This window comes from Xenia sp. Carnegie-2017, unplaced genomic scaffold (genome assembly GCF_021976095.1).
Source record: "Xenia sp. Carnegie-2017 unplaced genomic scaffold, XeniaSp_v1 HiC_scaffold_25, whole genome shotgun sequence".
Lineage (NCBI taxonomy): Eukaryota > Metazoa > Cnidaria > Anthozoa > Malacalcyonacea > Xeniidae > Xenia > Xenia sp. Carnegie-2017.
Window position 1 is genome coordinate 6,897,981 of NW_025813488.1, and position 26,601 is coordinate 6,924,581.

At 33.4% G+C, this 26,601-nt stretch overlaps 2 protein-coding genes and 4 long non-coding RNA genes across 9 annotated transcripts in view; 2 read left to right on the forward strand and 4 right to left on the reverse strand.

Annotated features, from left to right (window-relative positions):
- The window catches only part of LOC124453058 (P2Y purinoceptor 4-like), an 82,150-nt gene extending 77,883 nt beyond the window's left edge, over nt 1-4,267 (reverse strand). Inside the window, exon 1 of the mRNA XM_047003764.1 lies at nt 4,202-4,267. The gene's annotated coding sequence lies outside the window, so the exon portion shown is untranslated. The remainder of the gene's footprint in view (nt 1-4,201) is intronic.
- Nucleotides 875-3,218, forward strand: LOC124453525. The gene is made up of 2 exons (XR_006951117.1): nt 875-961; nt 3,148-3,218. It is a non-coding gene; the product is annotated as an uncharacterized LOC124453525 (long non-coding RNA).
- A 1,582-nt stretch (nt 4,268-5,849) lies between the features above and the next one.
- On the forward strand, nt 5,850-12,490 carry LOC124453522. Its single transcript, XR_006951114.1, has 2 exons — nt 5,850-5,922; nt 12,094-12,490. It is a non-coding gene; the product is annotated as an uncharacterized LOC124453522 (long non-coding RNA).
- LOC124453092 lies at nt 8,605-14,420 on the reverse strand. 3 transcript variants are annotated; one of them, XR_006950984.1, is made up of 3 exons: nt 13,990-14,371; nt 13,547-13,779; nt 8,605-9,301 (listed from the first exon to the last, which is right to left on the reverse strand). It is a non-coding gene; the product is annotated as an uncharacterized LOC124453092 (long non-coding RNA). The 3 variants fall into 3 exon arrangements; XR_006950983.1 differs by lacking the exon at nt 8,605-9,301 and adding an exon at nt 12,868-13,111; XR_006950982.1 differs by lacking the exon at nt 8,605-9,301 and having other exon boundaries at nt 13,490-13,779; nt 13,990-14,420.
- A 3,346-nt stretch (nt 14,421-17,766) lies between these two features.
- Nucleotides 17,767-18,911, reverse strand: LOC124453531. Its single transcript, XR_006951122.1, has 2 exons — nt 18,773-18,911; nt 17,767-18,101 (listed from the first exon to the last, which is right to left on the reverse strand). It is a non-coding gene; the product is annotated as an uncharacterized LOC124453531 (long non-coding RNA).
- Nucleotides 18,912-19,655: 744 nt separating this feature from the next.
- LOC124453070 (cannabinoid receptor 1-like) overlaps nt 19,656-26,601 on the reverse strand; it is a 51,738-nt gene continuing 44,792 nt past the window's right edge. The window contains exon 3 of one of the 2 annotated variants that reach the window (XR_006950960.1): nt 19,656-19,730. The gene's annotated coding sequence lies outside the window, so the exon portion shown is untranslated. Of the gene's footprint in view, nt 19,731-20,716; nt 20,745-26,601 lie in introns of those variants that run through there. The other variant, XR_006950959.1, reaches the window with a different exon arrangement.

The window sequence follows — 26,601 nt, forward strand, 5'->3', positions numbered from 1 at the left end:
AAAATGCAAAACATGAAAACCACTTAAACACGGGCAAACCACTTAAACATTGGCAAACCACTGGTTTTGAGGACGTGGCTCTGATGCTGCTTGTATTTTCTGAAAATGTATTTTGGTTTTGCTCAAATAATAATGGTGAATAACATGATATACAGAGCAAAAAGCTCTCTAAAGGGAGACTTTATTATGTATAAATCTATAACCGTGTGTGTGTGTTCTGATGTGGATTTTGTCTGAAGTACCTGTGAGTCTGTCGCTATTGTTTTGAACAGCTACGTCTTTCAAAAATTTTATATCTTTCACTTTGAAAGTCATTAGTTAACGATGGGATCAAAGTTTCAGATTGAAGCTCTCTTTTCTTCTTTGTCTGTCAACATTTTTGGCTCAGATTAAAATCAACGATTTCTTCTTGTGAAGTGAAAATAGTTATCGATCTTTTCCCGCTAAAGTGGTTGGATTTGTGCACGTGTTGATTGTACTAATCTTCTTAGTGCAGTGGCATCCTCCTGTTATACAAACATATTTCTTATTGTGATTAAAGGAAATGTCTTCCGTCTTCACCGAAATGATCAGAGATGATTGTTTTTTGTGTGTCTGTGTGTCAGTGTATGTCGGAGGGGGGGGGGGAGGGAGGGAGTGGCTCGATTGTTAAGTGTGTCCATTAATTGTTTGATATATTAGTATTTTACAGGGAAATTGACTTCCATCTTGTGTATCTAAGACTGGGGGATGTGCATATTTCTCTTCAACCCTGTCCTAAATTCATCCTTGCGTTTTGACGTATCATTAAATTCTTGATAAATGACTAATGATGTCTCACCCTGGCAGTTATATTTCATAATGTGGTAAGTCGTCTAGTTTTTTCAATATTTCAGTGAACTGATTCACTCACCAAAATAAATTTCATCCGTGTACAGAACGTCTTGTTGTATTAAAAAGTTATGGCTTTACCAGGGCCCAGGTTGGTCTCATGTTATTGAGAATTCTTAGCAAAGTCTTTGTTGTAGGTATATTAATTTGTCATATTTCAAAACATAAACTCTTTCAATTTTAAGAATAACGTACTAATAAATACTATAGCAAAATTTCCTGTTTCAGCACACAATGAAAGTTTGTGCTTTGGGTCATCACAAGAATTTTTATGTAAGCAAACTTTTCATCATAACGCAAGTAGAATAAAAACTATGCAAATTTCATTTTGATGGTACATCGTCATTTTTTCTTTTGACTCATATGCCTGTGATGAAAGGATTCTGTATTTAAGCTGTCCGTGCACTTGCGACTGTACGTTAGCTGCATACACATTTTCTTTATCTTGAACAGATCAACTTACTCTTTGAGCGATGGAACGAAGTTCTGTTTATACCAAAGTTTTGTTTTCCAATACATTCTCCAAGTAGCAGCCGATATATGAAAGAAGTTTGTTGTCATTTTTTTAACAAGCTATAGAAGACTTATAAAACAAGCAAGACTCATTATTTCTTTCAAATTTTTTATCGAAGCACTGGGCGAATCTATAACGTCTCTAAGTTCAAGGTTTATTTGATTAATGATATGTATCGTTAAAAAAGTATTACACTCCTGATCTTTCTCATGAAAAGAAAAGTCAAAAAGTTGGCTTTAAATTTTAGTCAGTTTAAATCTCGCTACAAATCATGATAGTTTTTTTCTTTCATCTTCTCTTTAAAACTATGCTAATATTACCTATTTTATACCCAAATAAAAAATTTATATATTGATCATAAAGTTATGAATGATGAATGTAGTTACATCGCAAATGTTTCATTGGTGGACTGGAAGGAAAAGCTTGCTGACTGGGATGTTGGAGTAAAAACAGTATTCTTCTTTCTAAACAACGCCTTCATACTGTTTCGATAATCTGGAAGCCTCAGTGCATACACAATTGGATTGACAGCAAAGTTCACCATGGCCACTGGCTTATAGTAATACGAAAAGCGCCAAGCCAATTCACTTTGTAGTTTCCCTAGCCTTTGAATAAACTCCACTTGTTTGGCGACAAAAAAAGGAAAGGCAGTTACCAGTAATAAGACATTCAGCACAATGATTGTCTTCACAATTTCAAGGTGTTTAGTGTTGTGCTGTTCAGCATTTACTTTAGTGTCTTGTCGACTTTGCAATACAACCTGAAGTATGAAACACTTCAATATGATCTGAAGTAAAACAGTAATTTCCAAGAGAGCATATACCGTGATATAGATATACATAATCTGGTCAAATTTTTTTATGTAAAGTGATGTGACTTCAGCAAATGCCATGCAAATGGCAATCAACCAAACTGTGGCGCATAATATGTAACTTTTCTTCGTAGATAACATTTGTTGTCTGTATTTGGGATACTTTGCAATCATGTAAGTTTGCCATGTGAGTGATGTCAAGTGAAAAAATGAGCCCGCAGCCCCAAACATCCAAAAGAAAAGGACAGAATAAATGACAGCTTCTGATGGTTTGACCTCGAACAATCTACCCAATCAAACAATCATGAATTGAGACAAAGATGCAGTGAAATCAGCTATAGATAAGCTTAAGATAGTAATCCACGGTCCTCGTCTTAGTTTGTTTAAAGGAACCTTCACAATAACAACAATAAGAAGACCAATTGTTAGGACACCAACTGTGGAGATCACCATTGTTGTTATTAATATTTCTTGAGGAAGTGAGAAACTTTTCTTCGGTTTCTTATTAAATACATAAATATATGTTTATTAGATGTTGCAATATTTTTAAAAACAAAAATTTGTTCTTTTTAGACGAGGAACTAAATTATAACGCTCAAATCCTGCTTCTCACTTTCGGCAAAAGTATAAACATGAGCATACCTGCAAAAGATTATCAACTGTCAATTCTTCTTATGCTTATGTTTATGTTGCAAATGATGACCAAACTTAAAATGATGTCGTTTTAATATCATCGACTTTTGCATAAGCTTTTAAGTTTCAGTCTTATATATGAGTTTGAGAACATTGCCATTGTTTATTTTTGTAGGATTTGATTTTTCAGTTTCCACTGTGTGTGAACTGTTATATATTCGCATAGCAAGACCAAATATACGGGATTTCTTTTACGCCACTACATAAAGTAAAAATAATTTGAGGAATGTTGTAATTTTTATGTTTTGTTCTTATCAAGGCAACCAACACAAGCTTTGCTGTTTCTATGAAAATTCCAATTTCACGAGGAACAAACAATGTTGAATATCATGTAGTTGCCTAGTTCATTACATAGAGAAGATATTGATGAAAATATCATATCTCGGTACATATAAAAAAGATGAAGTTTCTGACATGCATGGAGAGATATGCAGATGTTGTCTTTTGCCTGGTACTCTTGAACTCTTGAAGAAAGCAGGCAAGTGAAAATGACTTGATATTGTAAATATGCATAGAATATTTACAATATCAAGTCATTTTCGTTTGTATTCGGAGATATTGGTGAAATCGTTTTATGCATGTTTTATCATACGATTATTTGATTTTGCCAAATAACTTTGGATAGCAATGTTTATCTTTACAGCTTACCATGAAGCCACAAAATGCTAATTAAATGAACTGCACATAATAGTTTTGCTTATTCTCAAAATGTCAAATTTCATGATAAAATCACTGCATGTGACGTTGTTGAGTAATACAAAAGAGCAAACGCGTGTACGTTTTTCTCGCAAGCTTGTATGTATTTCTTTGAATGCATTTCTATTTGCAGTCAACAAAGTTTATTCGCATGACTTATAATACTTTTTATATAATACTTACTTTTCCATTATTTTGCCAAACGGAGGAATTCCTTGTGCAATTTATTTGATCTGTTTTAGTCGAATTACACATTTTGATAGAATTGTCGCTAGCTTTGACCACTGGCACTGGATATATATTCAACAAATATAAAAACAACGTATCTATAAACATATTGTACAGGTACCATAGCGTGACCTCAGAAATTGATTTTAGTTAAGGAATTGTACGCCGGGTTCCACCTGTCTAAAAAAGTAATATAATTCACTTATACAAAATCTAATTTGAAGTGTACAAAGTCTGGTAAGTACATGAATCGATGACTAAAATTTGGTTTAAAGGGTTCGATAAACCACATGTCGAAATGTTTTATTAATTGTACTATCAGCTCAAACGAAGACAGGGTTTGGTAAAACGCAGTTATCCTGCCATTACAAATAATAATTATTATATACCTCCAAGACTAACTTCTTTGTCGTCTGCTGGCCTTCTTACAATCAGTTTTTGATGTTATAAAAAACGACTTTCGCGTTCGTCGTGTGATGCGTTCTTAACTCATTTCCTCACAAATACTCAACTGATAGCAAAATAAAATGTCTTATATGGTATGGTAAATTAAGATCGTGTGTATGTATCTGGTGTTTTGAAACAGACAAAACAAATATTCTTCTGGGTTGATGTTGACCTCCGAAGTGGCTTAACGGCTGCGTCCGACTACTTCAAAACTTGGGCTAGGCATCATGGTGATGTATACAAACTTCCTTTGTATACAGGAAGTACTGACAAAGAAGAAAATGGAAATTGGCTGTATATTGATGAAGAAAGTGAAACGAATGTCCCTCAACGTTATGTATTGAATTCTACTTTCTTCAATATTGCAGTGAACTGATTCACTCACCAAAATAAATTTTATTCGTGCACAGAATGTCTTGTTGTTATTAAAAAGTTATGTCTTTACCAGGGGCCAGGGTGGTCTCATGTTATTGAGAATTCTTAGCAAAGTCTTTGTTGTAGGTATATTAATTTGTCATATTTCAAAACATAAATTCGTTCAATGTTAAGAATAACGTACTAATAAATGCTATAGCAAAATTTCTTGTTTCAGCACACAATGTAAGTTTGTGCTTTGGGTCGTCACAAGAATTTTTTGTGTAAGCAAACTTTTCATCATAACGCAAGTAGAATAAAAACTATGCAAATTTCATTTTGATGGTTCATCGTTATTGTTTCTTTTGGCTCATATGCCTGTGATGAAAGGATTCTGTATTTAAGCTGTCCGTGCACTTGCGACTGTACGTTAGCTGCGTACACATTTTCTTTATTTTGAACAGATCAACTTACTCTTTGAGCGATGGAACGAAGCTCTGTTTATACCGAAGTATTTGTTTTCCAATATAACCACCAAGTAGCAGCCGATATATGAAAGAAGTTTGTTGTCATTTTTTCAACAAGCTATAGAAAACTTTACAAACAAGCAAGACTCATTTTTTCTTTCAAATTTTTTATCGAAGCATTAAGCAAATCTGTAACGTCTCTAAGTTCAAGGTTTATTTGATTAATGATATGTATCGTTAAAAAAGTATTGCATTCCTGATCTTTCTCATGAAAAGAAAGGTCAAAAAGTTGGCTTTAAATTTTAGTCAGTTTAAATCTCGCTACAAATCATGATAGTTTCTTTTTCTTTCACCTTTCCTTCAAAACTATGCTAATATTACCTATACTATACCCAAATAAAAAATTTATATATTAATCATAAAGTTATGAACGATGAATGTAGTTACATCGCAAATGTTTCTTAATCGCAAATGGTCTCATTAAAGTATTCACAATTATTGCTCTCGCTTTTGAAGTTACGTAGAATCAAAAAAGTGATAAGTATTGTAGTAATAATCGTTATAATTTTTTTTGACCACACAGTTGTTTGTCACTTTGGAATTTATTCTTCCAATAAAAACTATTAACACTATTCGTACATTTTTAATCAAATTGAGTTTAGAACATATTATCTATCATACAGGTTTACTAGCACTAGTACGAAGTGAAAAGATTGAATGCCCTGATTTTTAAATGGAAACAGTTCTAGTCTTTTTAAACAACGCCTTTATACTGTTTCGATAATCTGGAAGCCTCAGTGCATACACAATTGGATTGACAGCAAAATTCACCATGGCAACTGGTCTGTAGTAGTAAGAAAAACGCCAAGCCAATTCACCTTGTATTTTTCCAAGAATTTGAATAAACCTCACTGTTTGGGCGACAAAATAAGGAAAGGCAGTTACCAGTAATAAGACATTCAGCACAATGATTGTCTTTACAATTTTAAAGTGTTTAGTGTTGTACTGTGTAGCATTTACTTTACTGTCTTGTCGACTTTGCAATACAACCTTAAGTATGAAACACCTCAATATGATATGAAGTAAAACAGTGATTACCAAGACAGCAAATCCTGTGATATAAGTGTACATAACGTGATCAAATTTCTCGGCAAAAATTGATACGAGTTCACCATATGCCATGCAAATGGCAATCAACCAAACTGTGGCGCATAATATGTAAATTTTCTTCGAAGATAACATTTGTTGTTTGTATTTGGGATACTTTGCAATCATGCAAGTTTGCCATGTGAGTGGTTTGCCATGTGAGTGATGTCAAGTGAAAAAATGAGCCTGCAACCCCAAACATCCAAAAGAAAAGGACAGAATAATTGACAGCTTCTGATGGTTTGACCTCGAACAATCTACCCAATCCAACAATCATGAATTGAGACAAAGATGCAGTGAAATCAGCTATAGATAAGCTTAAGATAGTAATCCACGGTCCTCGTCTTAGCTTGTTTAAAGGATCCTTCACAATAAGAACAAAAAGAAGACCATTTGTTAGGACACCAACTGTGGAGACTACCATCGTTGTTATTAATGTTTCTTGGCGAAGTGAAAAACTCTTCATGGGCTTCATATGAAATACAGAAAGAGTAAAAGACGTCAAATGTTTTCATATACATTCATAATTGCACATAGATAAATGATAATGAAAAATATTCCTTTTGCGCAATAGCGAATTGTTGTATTCGAAGACCCATAAACCTTATAACTACTGCACAGAAATTTTTATTTCATATTTTATATTTTAAATGAAACCAAAGTTTAGTGGATTTAGAATATATAGCTCATAATGATAAAGTTGTTAGCTAGTTTGTTTTAAGTAAAAACAGGTGAAAACTGGAGTAAATGCATCAGTAAAATTTAATTATTCAGCAGTTCCGATTTTAATATTAACTGCACTAAAAGCTATGTCAGAAATGAAAGATTTTTAATTATCATTACGAAGTGAGTTTATTATTTCGCGCAAATTTTTTTGTTATTAAGTGATATGCAGAAATGACAGGTGTTCTTTGACAACTTTTCTAAAACTGTTTATGATGTCGAATTTATGATTGTGTCGTTTTGTAAAATTGTTTTTGTTATTGGATATTGATAATATATCGTTTTGTTGTACATTGATAATATATTTTTTACCAAAATATTTTTTTCTATAGAACTATACATTAGGATTGTTGAGAATTGTGTAAATATGTGACTTGTAAAAAGATAAGACATTTTTATTTCTTTTATTGTTCAAACCTTGTGAAGACGTTTAAAAGCTCAAAGCTTCGTTCTTAAAGTTTAAACCACAGTTTCTAATGATACAGGGGTATGGAGGATTGTCATAAATTTGTATTAAGTCATTACAGAATTAGATAACTGGAGCTCAACTCTTCACGTCATTGCTACTGTTACTGGTACTTCTTTCGCATGAGAAGGTGGAGAGGTGACAGTACTTCTCTTGCGGGAGAAGGATTGGTGGTGGTGCTTGTACTTCTCTTGCGGGAGAAGAGTTGGTGGTGGTGCTTGTATTTCTCTTGCTGGAAAGGGGGTTGTATTGGTGGTACCAATACTTCTCTTACGTGAGAGGAGGGTGGTGGTGCTATTGGTATTTTCCTTGCAGGAAAGGGGATGTTGGTGGTGCGTGTAATTCTCTTGCGGGAGAGGGAAGTTGTGATGCATGTACTTCTCTCGCATGAAAGGTGGTGGTGGAGGTACCAGTACTTCTCTTGTGGGAGAGGTGGTTGTGATGCATGTACTTCTCTCGCAAGAAAGGTGGTGGTGCTGGTACCGGTACTTCTCTTGCGGGAGAGGTGGTTGTGATGCATGTACTTCTCGCAAGAAAGGTGATGGTGGTGGTACCGGTACTTCTCTTGCGGGAGTGGTTGTGATGCATGTACTCTCGCAAGAAAGGTGGTGGTGGTGGTACTGGTACTTCTCTTGCGGGAGAGGTGGTTGTGATGCATGTACTTCTCTCGCAAAAAAGGTGGTGGTGGTGGTACCAGTACTTCTCTTGTGGAGAGGTGGTTGTGATGCTTGTACTTCTCTTGCAAGAAAGGTGGTGGTGGTGTTACCGGTACTTCTCTTGCGAGAGAGGGTGGGAAGGTAGTTGAACCTCTTCACTCTCTGTATCGTGTGTTTCTTATGTTTTTCTACTATAAATTTAGTATTTTTCAATACAACCATCCATGTCTAGAGAACTTTGCTTTTCGATAAAATTTATGTACGTAAATGTCAGTGAATGGCATAGAGTAAAACCACATAAAATATTTTAATCCAGGTATTGCATTATTACGCTGTGGTAGCTATGTTTTTCTGTTGCATTCATTTTTTTAATCTCTCTTTTGTGTGTTCATTTTTAAATTAGTACTTACCTTGTATAAACTGATTTTCCGATTGGGTCAATTAGAAAGCAGTGATGAACTCTAATTATTGAGATTCGTCATTTCTATGGCATCTTTTACTTCACTATACTTTGAACCAATCATAAACCTTGATTTTGTTGTTGCAGTCTTTAAATCGACCTGCAGTGTAAACCTTATTTTAAGTCACTCAACTTTAAATGCAATTTTAATTTTTTATATTTATTACAAAAATGGACATTGAGATCATGATGAATGTATAAGTATGTTTTATTTTTTATCCTATGTTACAACCTGAGGTTTTTTACGATGTGTTCCATTATGAAACTTTGCATTCAAAGTGTTTTCTCTTTGTAAGCGGAAATGCTCGAATGACGTCATCGATGAAATTCCTATGCTCATTATTGAATATTGACAGCAATAAATAAAGGTCCTGTTGAACGTACGCTGTGCAAGATTACTACAATGCAAACTCTATGATTGCAAAACTGATTTTCTAACTATAAACCTCTATAAAAACTATAACTAATTTTCAGTGCATGTGTCGTCATACATAGCTAACTGTTCTCCCCGTCAATTGTCATTACGTCAACATATTCATCGCTGCTTTGTGAACTTTTTCTTTTTTCTCTTGCTCGTCGATTTTGAAACCATATTTTGATTTTGTTTTCCGGTAACGTCAGTTCCAAACACAAACTACGAACTTCATCACTTGTCAAGTACTTCATTGTTTCAAACTTGTTTTCCAGGGTCGTCAGCTGCTTGGGAGTGAATGGAACTCTGGGATTGCGACCGGGCTTTCGTTTCTGTTTCGGTCGACGTTTACTTGACTCTGAAACAGGACAGGACACAGCGTCGAGACATGGGTAAGTAACAATAAAAAGAATGGGGGTGAGGGGGGAGTGGGGTGTACGTTTGTCAGCAGGTTGTGTGATTGGATTAAAACACATCAAATATACATGCATAATATATAATTTAAACCGCCACAAATTGTGGCCATGTATTCATGTAGCCTAAACAAGAGCAAACATATAAATCAGTTTTAGAAATATACGTTGACGAAAAAGGCTTGCAATACATATTTTAATATGTGGTGTTTTAACGAAAATTATAATCGTAGCTTCAAATATCAAGCATGACGTCAACAAAACTTTCATAAAAAGTTTATTTGAAAATCACAATGTCGTCATATCAGGCAATATTAACCAATAAAATAACCACGCATGTTATGGACTTTCACATTAATTTATCTGTCATAATTGAATCATACAATAAAAATGATATGCAGATTTGAAAGGAAAAAGAAAAAATTCTATGAAAACTAGAAAATACAATTGTGCTTATAGAACTATGAAAGGTGACCGTAAGACAGAGTCTATACATGACAAAAATAATTCCGTTTTTCAAAGTCAAACATGTATACATGGGTTTGTTCGTCGTTGAATTTTAGATGGAAAAGCAAAAAGTAATAAAAAATAAGTTGAAGACAACAATCAAACACTCTTCGTTCATACACTGTATATTTTAGGTTTTAACATTCAAACATCTTTTTCCACTTGAATAGTCCAAACTGAACGACGCCTTTAAAATATTTATAAAACAAACAAAAAAGTATTTTTAGTTCTACGATCCGTCATATCCATCACATGCATAGAGTTTTGACGCATCTCATGCGCAACTATATATGACTCTCTAATGTTTTAATTGCTCAAAGCATTTAAAAAACAGCTGATATTACAAGAAGTATAAATGAACTTATATGTTATTTCATGAACTTGTCATAGAGAGTTCTAAGATTACATGAATGCTGGGAATTCTACTATATAGTTTTACTAACTATATAGACAATGAGCATATAAGATGTTAAAAACTCTTCTAGCACAAGTGAAAAACTCTTCATGGGCTTCATATGAAATATAGAAAGAGGAAAAGACGTCAAATGTTTTCATATACATTCATAATTGCACATAGATAAATGGTAATTTTTACAGTCGTACATTGAGAATCATGAACTACTTTGAACATCTCCTAGTTCTTAATTGTATCTAAACATGTTTAACGTTTGTACTATGAGATAGTGATAAGATCTGTAGAAAAAAATAACTGCAGTACATTATATACTTACAGCACTTTGATTGCGTAAACCAGATGAATTCCTTGAGATATTTATATGATTTGGTTGAGTCGAATTGTGCGTTTCCAAAAAATCACCAGTATTGGTCACTGGATATACTGAGATCAAACTTGTAAGAATAAGGAATCCGTAAATAAAGGAAGGATAGACGTTCTGGAAATATCGTGAGAGTACCATAGTGAGATCTCAGACAGTTTAATCAACTGTTCTAACTTCTAATTTCTTGTCTCTGGGATGACTGGCATTGACTGAATGGTTTAATGCAATTTGATCACTTGTATTCATACAGTCGGTATAATGTTCATGACCCGTCAACACCTATCTCGATATTTTTGAATCCGCTTTTTTTTAAATTGGCGTCGTGACGTCCACATGCATCTGGTGGATTCACATGTACATCCCACATACGTGAGTGATTGTAAAAATTCATTTCCTGTAAACGGGTGGAAACGATAATTGGCCCCACCTTTTATGTTGCAATATTGTCCAGAAGAAGGGGGAAGTTTGTGTAGCATTGTTGTTATAGTGCAAAGAAACATTTAATTTCAGCTCTCAAGAGGCTTATATTGGCCTTACTCCCTCCCCCAAATTCCTATACGTACTTTTCGCTGGCATTTCATATATACCAAGATGAAAATAACAAATCTTTCTTCTTTTTTTCAAGGTTTTCATCTCAGCAAAGCTGCTATATTTCCAGGTACCTGATGTACGTGCTTTACTTAATTTATGGTCTCATTAAAGTATTCACAATTATTGCTCTCGCTTTTGAAGTTATGTAGAATCAAAAAAGTGATAAGTATTGTAGTAATAATCGTTATAATTTTTTTTGACCACACAGTTGTTTGTCACTTTGGAATTTATTCTTTTAATAAAAACTATTAGCACTATTCGTACATTTTTAATCAAATTGAGTTTAGAACATATTATCTATCATACAGGTTTACTAGCACTAGTACGAAATGAAAAGATTAAATGCCCTGGTTTTTGAATGGAAACAATTCTAGTCTTTTTAAACAACGCCTTCATACTGTTTCGATAAACTGGAAGCCTCAGTGCGTACACAATTGGATTGACAGCGAAATTCACCATGGCAACTGGTTTGTAGTAGTAAGAAAAACGCCCAGCCAATTCACTTTGTATTTTTCCAAGCCTTTGAATAAACTCCACTTGTTTGGCGACAAAATAAGGAAATGCAGTTACCAGTAATAAGACATTCAGCATAATGATTGCCTTTATAATTTCAAAGTGTTTAGTGTTGTACTGTTTAGCATTTACTTTAGTGTCTTGTCGACTTTGCAATACAACCTTAAGTATGAAACACTTCAATATGATCTGAAGTAAAACAACGATTTCCAAGACAGCATGTACCGTGATATAGATATACATAAGCTGGTCAAATTTTTTTATGTAAATTGATGTGAGTTCAGCAAATGCCATGTAAATGGCAATCAACCAAACTGCGGCGCATAATATGTAAATTTTCTTCGTAGATAACATTTGTTGTCTGTATTTGGGATACTTTGCAATCATGTAAGTTTGCCATGTGAGTGATGTCAAGTGACAAAATGAGCCCGCAGCACCAAACATCCAAAAGAAAAGGACAGAATAAATGACAGCTTCTGATGGTTTGACCTCGAACAATCTACCCAATCCAACAATCATGAATTGGGACAAAGATGCAGTGAAATCAGCTATAGATAAGCTTAAGAGGGTAATCCACGGTCCTCGTCTAAGTTTGTTTAAAGGATCCTTCACAATAACAACAATAAGAATTCCATTTGTTAGGACACCAACTGTGGAGATCACCATTGTTGTTATTAATATTTCTTGAGGAAGTGAGAAACTTTTCTTCGGTTTTTTATTAAATACATAAATATATGTTTATTATATGTTGCAATATTTTTAAAAACAAAAATTTGTTCTTTTTAGACGAGGAACTAAATTATAACGCTCAAATCCTGGTTCTCACTTTCGGCAAAAGTATAAACATGAGCATAACTGCAAAAGATTATCAACTGTCAATTCTTCTTATGCTTATGTTTATGTTGCAAATGATGACCAAACTTAAAATGATGTCGTTTTACTATCATCGACTTTTGCATAAGCTTTTAAGTTTTAGTCTTATATATGAGTTTGAGAACATTGCCATTATTTATTTTTGTAGGAACTGATTTTTCAGTTTCCACTGTGTGTGAACAGTGATATATTCGCATAGCAAGATCAAATATACGGGCTTTCTTTTACGCCACCACATAAAGTAAACATAATTTGAGGAATGTTGTAATTTTTATGTTTTGTTCTTATCAAGGCAACCAACACAAGATTTGCTGTTTCTATGAAAATTCCAATTTCACGAGGAACAAACAATGTTGAATATCATGTAGTTGCCTAGTTCATTACACAGAGAAGATATTGATGTAAACATCATATCTCGGTACATATAAAAAGAGTTCTTGATATATATGGAGAGATATGCAGATATTGTCTTTTGCCTGGTACTCTTGAACTCTTGAAGAAAGCAGGCAAGTGAAAATGACTTGATATTGTAAATATGCATAAAATAATGATAATTCTAAACAATTTCTCGTTTCTTTTTGATATTTTTTGTTCGTATTCGGAGATATTGATGAAATCGTTTTATGCATGTTTTATCATACGATTATTTGATTTTGCCAAATAACTATGGATAACAATGTTTATCTTTACAGCTTACCTTGAAGCCACAAAATGCTAATTAAATGAACTGCACATAATAATTTTGCTTATTCTCAAAATGTCAAATTTCATGATAAAATACTGCATGTAACGTTGTCGAGTAATACAAAAGAGCAAACGCGTTTACGTTTTTCTCGCATGCTTGTATGTATTTCTTTGAATGCATTTCTCTTTGCAGTCAACAAAGTTTATTCTCATGACTTATAATACTTTTTATATAATACTTACTTTTCCATTATTTTGCGAAACGGAGGAATTCCTTGTGCAATTTATTTGATCTGTTTTAGTCGAATTACACATTTTGATAGAATTGTCACTAGCTTTGACCACTGGCACTGGCACTGGATATACATTCAACAAACATATAAAAACAACGTATCTATAAACATATTGTACAGGTACCATAGCGTGACCTCAGAAATTGATTTTATTTAAGGAATTGTACGCCGGGTTCCACCTGTCTAAAAAAGTAATATAATTTACTTATACAAAATGTAATTTGAATTGTACAAAGTCTGGTAATTACATGAATCGATGACTAAAATTTGGTTTAAAAGGATTCGATAAACCACATGTCGATATGTTTTATTAATCGTACCATCAGCTCAAACGAACGACAAGGTTTGGTAAACGCCGTAATCCTGCTATTACAAATAATAATTATTATATACCTCCAAGACTAACTTCTTTGTCGTCTGCTGGCCTTCTTATAATAAGTTTTGCATGTTATAAAAAAAACGACTTTCGCGTTCGTCGTGTGATGCGTTCTTAACTCTTCTTCTTAAATATACTCAACTGATAGCAAAATAAAATGTCTTATATGGTAAATTAAGACCGCGTGTATGTATCTGGTGTTTTGAAACAGACAAAACAAATGTTCTTCTGGGTTGATGTTGACCTCCGAAGTGGCTTAACGGCTACGTCCGACTACTTCAAAACTTGGGCTGGGCATCATGATGATGTACACAAAATTCTCACGTATACAGGAAGTACTGACAAAGAAGAAAATGGATAATTGGCTGTATATTGTGATGTAGAAACTGAGACGAAATATCCCTGCACGCGATGTATTGAATTCTACTTACTTTAATATTGCAGTGAACTGATTCACTCACCAAAATAAATTTTATTCGTGTACAGAATGTCTTGTTGTTATTAAAAAGTTATGGCTTTACCAGGGCCCAGGGTGGTCTCATGTTATTGAGAATTCTTAGCAAAGTCTTTGTTGTAGGTATCTTAATTTGTCATATTTCAAAACATAAATTTGTTCAATGTTAAGAATAACGTACTAATAAATGCTATAGCAAAATTTCCTGTTTCAGCACACAATGAAAGTTTGTGCTTTGGGTCATCACAAGAATTTTTTGTGGAAGCAAACTTTTCATCATAACGCAAGTAGAATAAAAACTATGCAAATTTCATTTTGATGGTACATCGCTATTGTTTCTTTTGGCTCATATGCCTGTGTTGAAAGGATTCTGTATTTAAGCTGTCTGTGCACTTGAGACTGTACGTTAGCTGCGTACACATTTTCTTTATTTTGAACAGATCAACTTACTCTTTGATCGATGGAACGAAGTTCTGTTTATACCGAAGTTTTGTTTTCCAATACATTCTCCAAGTAGCAGCCGATATATGAAAGAAGTTTGTTGTCATTTTTTCAACAAGCTATAGAAAACTTAACAAACAAGCAAGACTCATTTTTCTTTCAAATTTTTTATCGAAGCATTAAGCAAATCTGCAACGTCTCTAAGTTCAAGGTTTATTTGATTAATGATATGTACCGTTAAAAAAGTATTACACTCCTGATCGTTCTCATGAAAAGAAAAATCAAAAAGTTGGCTGTAAATTTTAGTCAGTTTAAATCTCGCTACAAATCATGAGTTTCTTTTTCTTTCACCTTCCCTTTAAAACTATGCTAATATTACCTATACTATACCCAAATAAAAAATTTATATATTAATCATAAAGTTATGAACGATGAATGTAGTTAAATCGCAAATGTTTCTTAATCGCAAATGGTCTCATTAAAGTATTCACAATTATTGATCTCGCATTTGAAGTTACGTTGAATCAAAAAAGTGATAAGTATTGTAGTAATAATCGTTATAATTTTTTTGACCACACAGTTGTTTGTCACTTTGGAATTTATTCTTCCAATAAAAACTATTAGCACTATTCGTACATTTTTAATCAAATTGAGTTTAGAACATATTATCTATCGTACAGTTTTACTAGCACTAGTACGAAGTGAAAAGATTGAATGCCCTGGTTTTTGAATGGAAACAGTTCTAGTCTTTTTAAACAACGCCTTCATACTGTTTCGATAAACTGGAAGCCAAATGTTTTCATATACGTTCATAATTGCCCAAAGACAAATGGCAAGTTTTAAAATCGTACACTGAGAATCATGAACTAGTTGCTTGATGAATTTTCTTCGATCATTACTGTGAAGGCACTCTACTGAACTGCGCACTTCATTACACGTAATGCGTTTAGGTCAGGAAAGTTAGGTCCTGACTATTTAGAAGCAACTAGAGAAATTGATTTACATGACATATTCAAAAATCTACAATTGTGGATAAATCTTTTCCTGGAAAAAGCACTTTGATGACGCTACGTTTGAATTTTATATTTTTGATGGTATCGTTAAATAGAAAACTATTTATCTGGACACGCGCCTCTTAATTTTTATTCAAAATCGTATAAATAGTGAGAGCGATTTCAAACATTCAACGTTTTGTGAAAAGATTGATATTTGAAACTGGATTTTCAGCATTTTTTAGAAGTCTGGTTTGTATAAGCAACTTGAGAATTCTTTTATGCCTACCACATTGTCGCCAACATACGCATTTTAAAGTTTGAACATCTCCTAGTTCTTAATTGTATATATACATGTTTAACGTTTGTACTACGAGATAGTGATAAGATCCGTAGAAAAAAATAACTGCAGTAGATATTATATACTTACAGCACTTTGATTGCGTAAACCAGATGAATTCCTTGAGTTACTTATATGATTTGGTTGAGTCGAATTGCGCGTGTCCAAAAAATCACCAGTATTGATCTTTGGATATACTGAGATCAAACTTGTAAGAATAAGAAATCCGTAAATAAAGGAAGGATGCACGTTTTGGAAATATCGTGAGAGTACCATAGTGAGATCTCAGACAGTTTAATCAACTGTTCTAATTTCTTGTCTTTGGGATGACTGGCATTGACTGAATGGTTTAATACAAATTGATCACTTGTATTCATACAGTCGGTATAATGTTTATGACACGTCAACACGTATCTCGATATTTTTGAATCCGCTTTTTTTAAATTGGCCTCGGGACGTCCACATGCATGTGGTGGATTCACATCATAGATATATCTATGATACATCATGTGAGTGATTTTAAAATTCATTTCCAAACGGGTGGAAATGATAATTTGCAAATATTCTCCAGAAGAAGGTGTGTAGCATTGTACAAGAAACATTTAATTTCAGCTCTCAAGAGTCTTATATTGGCCTTACTCCCTCCCACAAATTCCTATACGTACTTTTCGCTGGCATTTCAAATATACCAAGATGAAAATAACAAATCTTTCTTCTTTTTTTCAAGGTTTTCATCTCAGCAAAGCTGCTATATTTCCAGGTACCTGATACGTACGTGCTTTACTTAATTTATGGTCTCATTAAAGTATTCACAATTATTGCTCTCGCTTTTGAAGTTACGTAGAATCAAAAAAGTGATGAGTATTGTAGTAATAATCGTTATAATTTTTTGACCACACAGTTGTTTGTCACTTTGGGATTTATTCTTCCAATAAAAACTATTAGCACTATTCGTACATTTTTAATCAAATTGAGTTTAGAACATATTATCTATCATACAGCTTTACTAGTACGAAGTGAAAAGATTAAATGCCCTGGTTTTTGAATGGAAACAGTTCTAGTCTTTTTAAACAACGCCTTAATACTGTTTCGATAATCTGGAAGCCTCAGTGCATACACAATTGGATTGACAGCGAAATTCACCATGGCAACTGGTTCGTAGTAGTAAGAAAAGCGCCAAGCCAATTCACTTTGTATTTTTCCAAGCCTTTGAATAAACTCTACTTGTTTGGCGACAAAGTAAGGAAATGCAGTTACCAGTAATAAGACATTCAGCACAATGATTGTCTTTACAATTTCAAAGTGTTTAGTGTTGTACTGTTTAGCATTTACTTTAGTGTCTTGTCGACTTTGCAATACAACTTTAAGTATGAAACACCTCAATATGATATGAAGTAAAACAGCGATTTCCAAGACAGCATATAATGTGAAATAGGTGTACATAAGCTGTTCATTTTTCTTGCTGTAAATGGGTGTGAGTTCAGCAAATGCCATGCAAATGGCAATCAACCAAACTGTGGCGCATAATATGTAAATTTTCTTCGTAGATAACATTTGTTGTTTGTAATTGGGATACTTTGCAATCATGTAAGTTTGCCATGTGAGTGATGTCAAGTGAAAAAATGAGCCCGCAGCCCCAAACATCCAAAAGAAAAGGACAGAATAAATGACAGCTTGTGATGGTTTGACCTCAAACAATCTACCCAATCCAATAATCATGAATTGGGACAAAGATGCAGTGATGTCAGCTATAGATAAGCTTAAGATGGTAATCCACGGTCCTCGTCTTAGCTTGTTTAAAGGATCCTTCACAATAACAACAATAAGAAGACCATTTGTTAGGACACCAACTGTGGAGATCACGATTGTTGTTATTAATGTTTCTTGGCCAAGTGAAAAACTCTTCATGCGTTTCATATGAAATATAGAAAGAGGAAAAGACATCAAATGTTTTCATATACATTCATAATTGCACATAGATAAATGGTAATTTTTACAGTCGTACACTGAGAATCATGAACTAGTTGCTTGATGAAATTTCTTCGCTCATTACTGTGAAGGCACTCTACTGAACTGCGCACTTCATTACACGTAATGCGTTTAGGTCAGGAAAGTTAGGTCCTGACTATTTAGAAGCAACTGGAGAAATTGATTTACATGACACATTCAAAAATCTACAATTGTGGATAGATCTTTTCCTGGAAGAAGCACTTTGATGACGCTATGTTTGAATTTTATATTTTTGATGGTATCGTTAAATAGAAAACTATTTATCTGGACACGCGCCTCTTAATTTTTATTCAAAATCGTATAAATATTGAGAGCGATTTCAAACATTCAACGTTTTGTGAAAAGATTGATATTTGAAACTGGATTTTCAGCATTTTTTAGAAGTCTGGTTTGTATAAGCAACTTGAGAATTTTTCATGCCTACCACATTGTCGCCAACGTACACATTTTAAAGTTTGAACATCTCCTAGTTCTTAATTGTATCTATACATGTTTAACGTTTGTACTGTGAGATATTGATAAGATCCGTAGAAAAAAATAACTGCAGTAGATTATATACTTACAGCACTTTGATTACGTAAACCAGATGAATTCCTTGAGTTATTTATATGATTTGGTTGAGTCGAATTGCGCGTTTCCAAAAAATCACCAGTATTGGTCACTGGATATCCTGAGATCAAACTTGTAAGAATAAGGAATCCGTAAATAAAGGAAGGATGAACGTTTTGGAAATATCGTGAGAGTACCATAGTGAGATCTCAGACAGTTTAATCAACTGTTCTAACTTCTAATTTCTTGTCTCTGGGATGACTGGCATTGACTGAATGGTTTAATACAATTTGATCACTTGTATTCATACAGTCGGTATAATGTTTATGACACGTCAACACGTATCTCGATATTTTTGAATCCGCTTTTTTTTAAATTGGCCTCGTGACGTCCATATGCATGTGGTGGATTCACATCATTGATATAGTACTATTATATCTATGATTCACATGTACATCCCACATACGTGAGTGATTTTAGAAATTCATTTCCTGTAAACGGGTGGAAACGATAATTGGCCCCAATTTTTTTGTGTCTTGTCGACTTTGCAATACAAATGGCAATCAACCAAAGTGTGGCACATAATATGTAAATTTTCTTCGTAGATAACATTTGTTGTCTGTATTTGGGATACTTCGCAATCATGTAAGTTTGCCATGTGAGTGATGTCAAGTGAAAAAATGAGCCCGCAGCCCCAAACATCCAAAAGAAAAGGACAGAATAAATGACAGCTTCTGATGGTTTGACCTCGAACAATCTACCCAATCCAACAATCATGAATTGAGACAAAGATGCAGTGAAATCAGCTATAGATAAGCTTAAGATAGTAATCCACGGTCCTCGTCTTAGTTTGTTTAAAGGATCCTTCACAATAACAACAATAATAAGACCATTTGTAAGGACACCAACTGTAGAGACCACCATTGTTGTTATTAATATTTCTTGAGGAAGTGAGAAACTTTTCTTCGGTTTCTTATTAAATACATAAATATATGTTTATTATATGTTGCAATATTTTCAAAAACAAAAATTTGTTCTTTTTAGACGAGGAACTAAATTATAACGCTCAAATCCTGGTTCTCACTTTCGGCAAAAGTATAAACATGAGCATAACTGCAAAAGATTATCAACTGTCAATTCTTCTTATGCTTATGTTTATGTTGCAAATGATGACCAAACTTAAAATGATGTCGTTTTACTATCATCGACTTTTGCATAAACTTTTTAAGTTTTAGTCTTATATATGAGTTTGAGAACATTGCCATTGTTTATTTTTGTAGGAACAGATTTTTTAAGTTTCCACTTTGTGTGAACAGTGATATATTCACATAGCTAGACCAAATATAGGGGCTTTCTTTCACGCCACCACATTACATAAAGTAAACATAATTTGAAGAATGTTGTAATTTTTATGTTTTGTTCTTATCAAGGCAACCAACACAAGCTTTGCTGTTTCTATGAAAATTCCAATTTCACGAGGAACAAATAATGTTGAATATCATGTAGTTGCCTAGTTCATTACATAGAGAAGATATTGATGTAAATATCATATCTCGGTACATATAAAAAAATGAGTTCTTGATATGCATGAGAGATATGCAGATATTGTCTCTTTCTTGGTACTCTTGAACTCTTGAAGAAAGCAGGCAAGTGAAAATGACTTGATATTGTAAATATGCATAGAATATTTACAATATCAAGTCATTTTCGTTTGTATTCGGAGATATTGGTGAAATCGTTTTATGCATGTTTTATCATACGATTATTTGATTTTTCCAAATAATTATGGATAGCAATATTTATCTTTACAGCTTACCATGAAGCCACAAAATGCTAATTAAATGAACTGCACATAATAGTTTTGCTTATTCTCAAAATGTCAAATTTCATGATAAAATCACTGCATGTAACGTTGTTGAGTAATACAAAAGAGCAAATGCGTTTACGTTTTTCTCGCATGCTTTATGTATTTCTTTGAATGCATTTCTATTTGCAGTCAACAAAGTTTATTCTCATGACTTATAATACTTTTTATATAATACTTATTTTTCCATTATTTTGCAAAACGGAGGAATTCCTTGTGCAATTTATTTGATCTGTTTTAGTCGAGTTACACATTTTGATAGAATTGTCACTAGCTTTGACCACTGGCACTGGCACTGGATATACATTCAACAAACATATAAAAACAACGTATCTATAAACATATTGTACAGGTACCATAGCATGACCTCAGAAATTGATTTTATGTAAGGAAATGTACGCCGGGTTCCACCTGTCTAAAAAAGTAATATAATTTACTTATACAAAATGTAATTTGAATTGTACAAAGTCTGGTAATTACATGAATCGATGACTAAAATTTGGTTTAAAAGGATTCGATAAACCACATGTCGAAATGTTTTATTAATCGTACTATCAACTCAAACGAACACAGGGTTTGGTAAAACGCCGTAATCCTGCTATTACAAATAATAATTATTATATACCTCCAAGACTAACTTATTTGTCGTCTGCTGGCCTTCTTATAATAAGTTTTGGATGTTATAAAAAAAACGACTTTCGCGTTCGTCGTGTGATGCGTTCTTAACTCTTCTTAAAAATACTCAACAGATAGCAAAATAAAATGTCTTATATGGTATGGTAAATTAAGACCGCGTGTATGTATCTGGTGTTTTGAAACAGACAAAACAAATGTTCTTCTGGGTTGATGTTGACCTCCGAAGTGGCTTAACGGCTACGTCCGAATACTTCAAAACTTGGGCTGGGCATCATGATGATGTACACAAAATTCTCACGTATACAGGAAGTACTGACAAAGAAGAAAATGGATAATTGGCTGTATATTGTGATGTAGAAAGTGAGAAGAAATATCCCTGCACGCGATGTATTGAATTCTACTTTCTTTAATATTGCAGTGAACTGATTCACTCACCAAAATAAATTTTATTCGTGTACAGAATGTCTTGTTGTTATTAAAAAGTTATGGCTTTACCAGGAGCCAGGTGGTCTCATGTTATTGAGAATTCTTAGCAAAGTCTTTGTTTTATGTATCTTGATTTGTCATATTTCAAAACATAAATTCATTCAATGTTAAGAATAACGTACTAATAAATGCTATAGCAAAAATTTCCTGTTTCAGCACACAATGAAAGTTTGTGCTTTGTGTCATCACAAGAATTTTTTGTGTAAGCAAACTTTTCATCATAACGCAAGTAGAATAAAAACTATGCAAATTTCATTTTGATGGTTCATCGTTATTGTTTCTTTTGGCTCATATGCCTGTGTTGAAAGGATTCTGTATTTAAGGTGTCCGTGCACTTGCGACTGTACGTTAGCTGCGTACACATTTTCTTTATTTTGAACAGATCAACTTACTCTTTGAGCGATGGAACGAAGTTCTGTTTATACCGAAGTATTTGTTTTCCAATATAACCACCAAGTAGCAGCCGATATATGAAGTAAGTTTGTTGTCATTTTTTTAACAAGCTATAGAAGACAAGCAAGACTCATTTTTTCTTTCAAATTTTTTATCGAAGCACTGGGCGAATCTGTAACGTCTCTAAGTTCAAGGTTTATTTGATTAATGATATGTATCGTTAAAAAAGTATTACACTCCTGATCTTTCTCATGAAAAGAAAAGTCAAAAAGTTGGCTTTAAATTTTAGTCAGTTTAAATCTCGCTACAAATCATGATAGTTTCTTTTTCTTTCATCTTCCCTTCAAAACTATGCTAATATTACCTATACTATACCCAAATAAAAAATTTATATATTAATCATAAAGTTATGAACGATGAATGTAGTTACATCGCAAATGTTTCATTGGTGAATTTGTGATAAGCAAAAACGTGTCGTTAGAGTGATATAATAGCTATTATTGATACACTGAGTTCAATTCCTTACAAAGTTTCTTGATTGTTTGAGTAAGTTTTCTTGAACCCCATTGACATAGACGAATAGCGAAAATGCAAAACATGAAAACCACTTAAACACGGGCAAACCACTTAAACATTAGCAAACCACTAGTTTTGAGGACGTTACTCTGATGCTGCTTGTATTTTCTGAAAATGTATTTTGGTTTTGCTCAAATAATAATGGTGTATAACATGATATACAGAGCAAAAAGCTCTCTAAAGGGAGACTTTATTATGTATAAATCTATAACCGTGGAAGTGTGTGGGTGTTCTGATGTGCATTTTGTCTGAAATACCTGTCAGTCTGTCGCTATTGTTTTGAACAGCTACGTCTTTCAAAAATTTCATATCTTTCACTTTGAAAGTCATTAGTTAACGATGGGATCAAAGTTTCAGATTGAAGCTCTCTTTTCTTCTTTGTCTGTCAATATTTTTGGCTCAGATTAAAATCAACGATTTCTTCTTGTTAAGTAAAAATAGTTCTCGACCTTTTCCCGCTAAAGTGGTTGGATTTGTGCACGTGTTGATTGTACTAATCTTCTTAGTGCATTGGCATCCTCCTGTTATACGAACATATTTCTTGTTGTGATTAAAGGAAATGTCTTGCCGTCTTCACCGAAATGATCAGAGATGATGGTTTGTGTGTGTCTGTGTGTCAGTGTATGTGGGGAGGCCGATTGTTAAGTGTGTTCATTAATTGTTTGATATATTAGTATTTTGCAGGGAAATTGACTTCCATCTTGTGTATCTAAGACTGGGGGTGGTGGTGCATACTTCTCTGCAGCCCTGTCCTAAATCCATCCATGCGTTTTGATGTATCATTAAATTCTTGATAAATGACTAATGATGTCTCAGCCTGGCAGTTCTATTTCATAATGTGGTCAGTCGTCTAGTTTTGATGTTTCTTATGTTACATTGCTATTCGTTATGGGCTTATGGCAATCGAAAAGCCCTTAAAATACATCATATAACAACACCTAATCAAGATAACAGCGTTAAAATATCAAAGTTCTATCTTTCAATGCAACTTTGTGTTATCTTTGTGATCACTAGTCTTTATCCCGAGTGGGCAATTCATAAGCTGATTGTTAAGCAAATTTATATAAGTCAGTTTTCCATCCAAAATGAATTAAAATTTCACAACATAAAAAGATTGAATGTGGGGCTCAATTTGGACTGTGCGAATGACTTGGTTTATTAAATTTTATCAATTTAAAAAGTTTAAGGTCTTATAAATGAAAGAGTTATGCTGTGAAAGACTGAAAGTTATCAACAAACTAAAAATGTCCAAACATGTTTAAGGCTGGTTTAAATTAAGTCAAACAGGCCGAAGTTGTTTGAAACTTTGTACTATCCTTTGATATTATAGTTTATTCTACGGGTAGAACTCTTGTAAATAAAAGTAAAACTTTAAAAAAAAATAGAAAATCCCGTCTTCGTTCTATGTCTCCCTATACTCCGGTGTAATGTTTTACTCCCAAAATTTCATTTTCAGGATAATGAGAAATATTCCTTTTGCGCAATAGCGAATTATTTTATTCGAAGACCCATAAACCTTATAACTACTGAACAGAAATTTTTATTTCATATTTTATATTTTAAATGAAACCAAAGTTTAGTGGATTTAGAATATATAGCTCATAATGATAAAGTTGTTAGCTAGTTTGTTTTAAGTAAAAACAGGTAAAAACTGGAGTAAATGCATCAGTAAAATTTAATTATTCAACAGTTCCGATTTTAATATTAGCTACACTAAAAGCTATGTCAGAAATGAAAGATTTTTAATTATCATTACAAAGTGCGTTTATTATTTCGCGCAAATTTTTTTGTTATTAAGTGATATGCAGAAATGACAGGTGTTCTTTGACAACTTTTCTGAAACTGTTTATGATGTCGAGTTTATGTTTGTGTCGTTTTGTAAAATTGTTTTTGTTATTGGATATTGATAATATATTTTTTACCAAAATACTTTTGTCTATAGAACTATACATTAGGATTGATGTGAATTGTGTAAAATTGTTTTTGTTATTGTATATTGATAATATATCGTTTTGTTGTACATTGATAGTATATTTTTTACCAAAATACTTTTGTCTATAGAACTATACATTAGGATTGATGAGAATTGTGTAAAATTGTTTTTGTTATTGGATATTGATAATATATCGTTTTGTTGTACATTGATAGTATATTTTTTACCAAAATACTTTTGTCTATAGAACTATACATTAGGATTGATGAGAATTGTGTAAATATGTGACTTGCAAAAGAATAAGACATTTTTATTTCTTTTATTGTTAAACCTTCTGAAGACGTTTAAAAGCTCAAAGCTTCGTTCTTAAAGTTTAAAGCACAGTTTCTAATGATACAGGGGTATGGAAAATTGTCATAAATTTGTATTAAGTCATTACAGCATTAGAAAACTGGAACTCAACCCTTTACGTCATTGCTACTGTTGCTGGTACTTCTTTCGCAAGAGAGGGTGGAGAGGTTACAATACTTCTCTTGCGGGAGAAGGGTTGGTGGTGGTGCTTGTACTCTCTTGCGGGAGAAGGGTTGGTGGTGGTGCTTGTATTTCTCTTGCGGGAGAAAGGTTGATGGTGGTGCTTGTACTTCTCCTCCGGGAGAGAGGTTGGTGGTGGTGCTTGTACTTCTTCTGCGTTAGAGAGGTTGATGGTGGTGCTTGTACTTCTCCTGCGTTAGAGAGGTTAATGGTGGTACTTGTACTTCTCCTGCAGGAGAGAGTTTGGTGGTGGTGCTTGTATTTCTCTTGCTGGAAAGGGGATATTGGTGGTGCATGTACTTCTCTCGCGGGAGAGGGGAGTGGTGGTGCATGTACTTCTCTCGCATGAAAGGTGGTGGTGGTGGTACAAGTACTTCTCTTGTGGGAGAGGTGGTTGTGATGCATGTACTTCTCTAGCAAGAAAGGTGGTGGTGGTGGTACCAGTACTTCTCTTGCGAGTGAGGGTGGGAAGGTAGTTGAACCTCTTAACTCTCTGTATCGTGTGTTTCTTATGTTTTTCTACTATAAATTTAGTAATTTTCAATACAACCATCCGTCTAGAGAACTTTCCTTTTCGATAAAATTTATGTACGTAAATGTCAGTGAATAGCATAGAGTAAAACCTCATAAAATATTTTAATGCAAGTATTGCATTATTACGCTGTGGTAGCTATGTTTTTCTGTCGCATTCATTTTTTTAATCTCTCTTTTATGTGTTCAATTTAAATAAGTACTTGCCTTATATAAACTGATTTTCCGATTGGGTCAATTAGATAACAGCGATAAACTCTAATTGTTGAGATTCGGCATTTCTATGGCATCTTTTCCTTCACTATACTTTGAACCAATCATAAACCTTGATTTTGTTGTTGCAGTCTTTAAATCGACCTGCATTGTAAACCTTATTTTAAGTCACTCAACTTTAAATGCATTTTTAATTTTTTATATTTATTACAAAATGGACATTGAGATGATGATGAAATGTAAAAGTATGTTTTATTTTTATCCTATGTTACAACCTGAGGTTTTACGATGTGTTCCATTATGAAACTTTGCATTCAAAGTGTTTTCTCTTTGTAAGCGGAAATGCTCAAATGACGTCATCGATGAAATTCCTATGCTCGTTATAGAATATTGACAGCAATAAATAAAGGTCCTGTTGAACGTACGCTGTGTAAGATTACTACAATGCAAACTCTATGATTGCATAACTGATTTTCTAACTATAGACCTCTATAAAAACTATAACTAATTTTCAGTGCATGTGTCGTCATACATAGCTAACTGTTCTCCCCGTCAATTGTCATTACGTCAACATATTCATCGCTGCTTTGTTGACTTTTTCTTTTTTCTCTTGCTCGTCGATTTTGAAACCATATTTTGATTTTGTTTTCCGGTAACGTCAGTTCCAAACACAAACTACA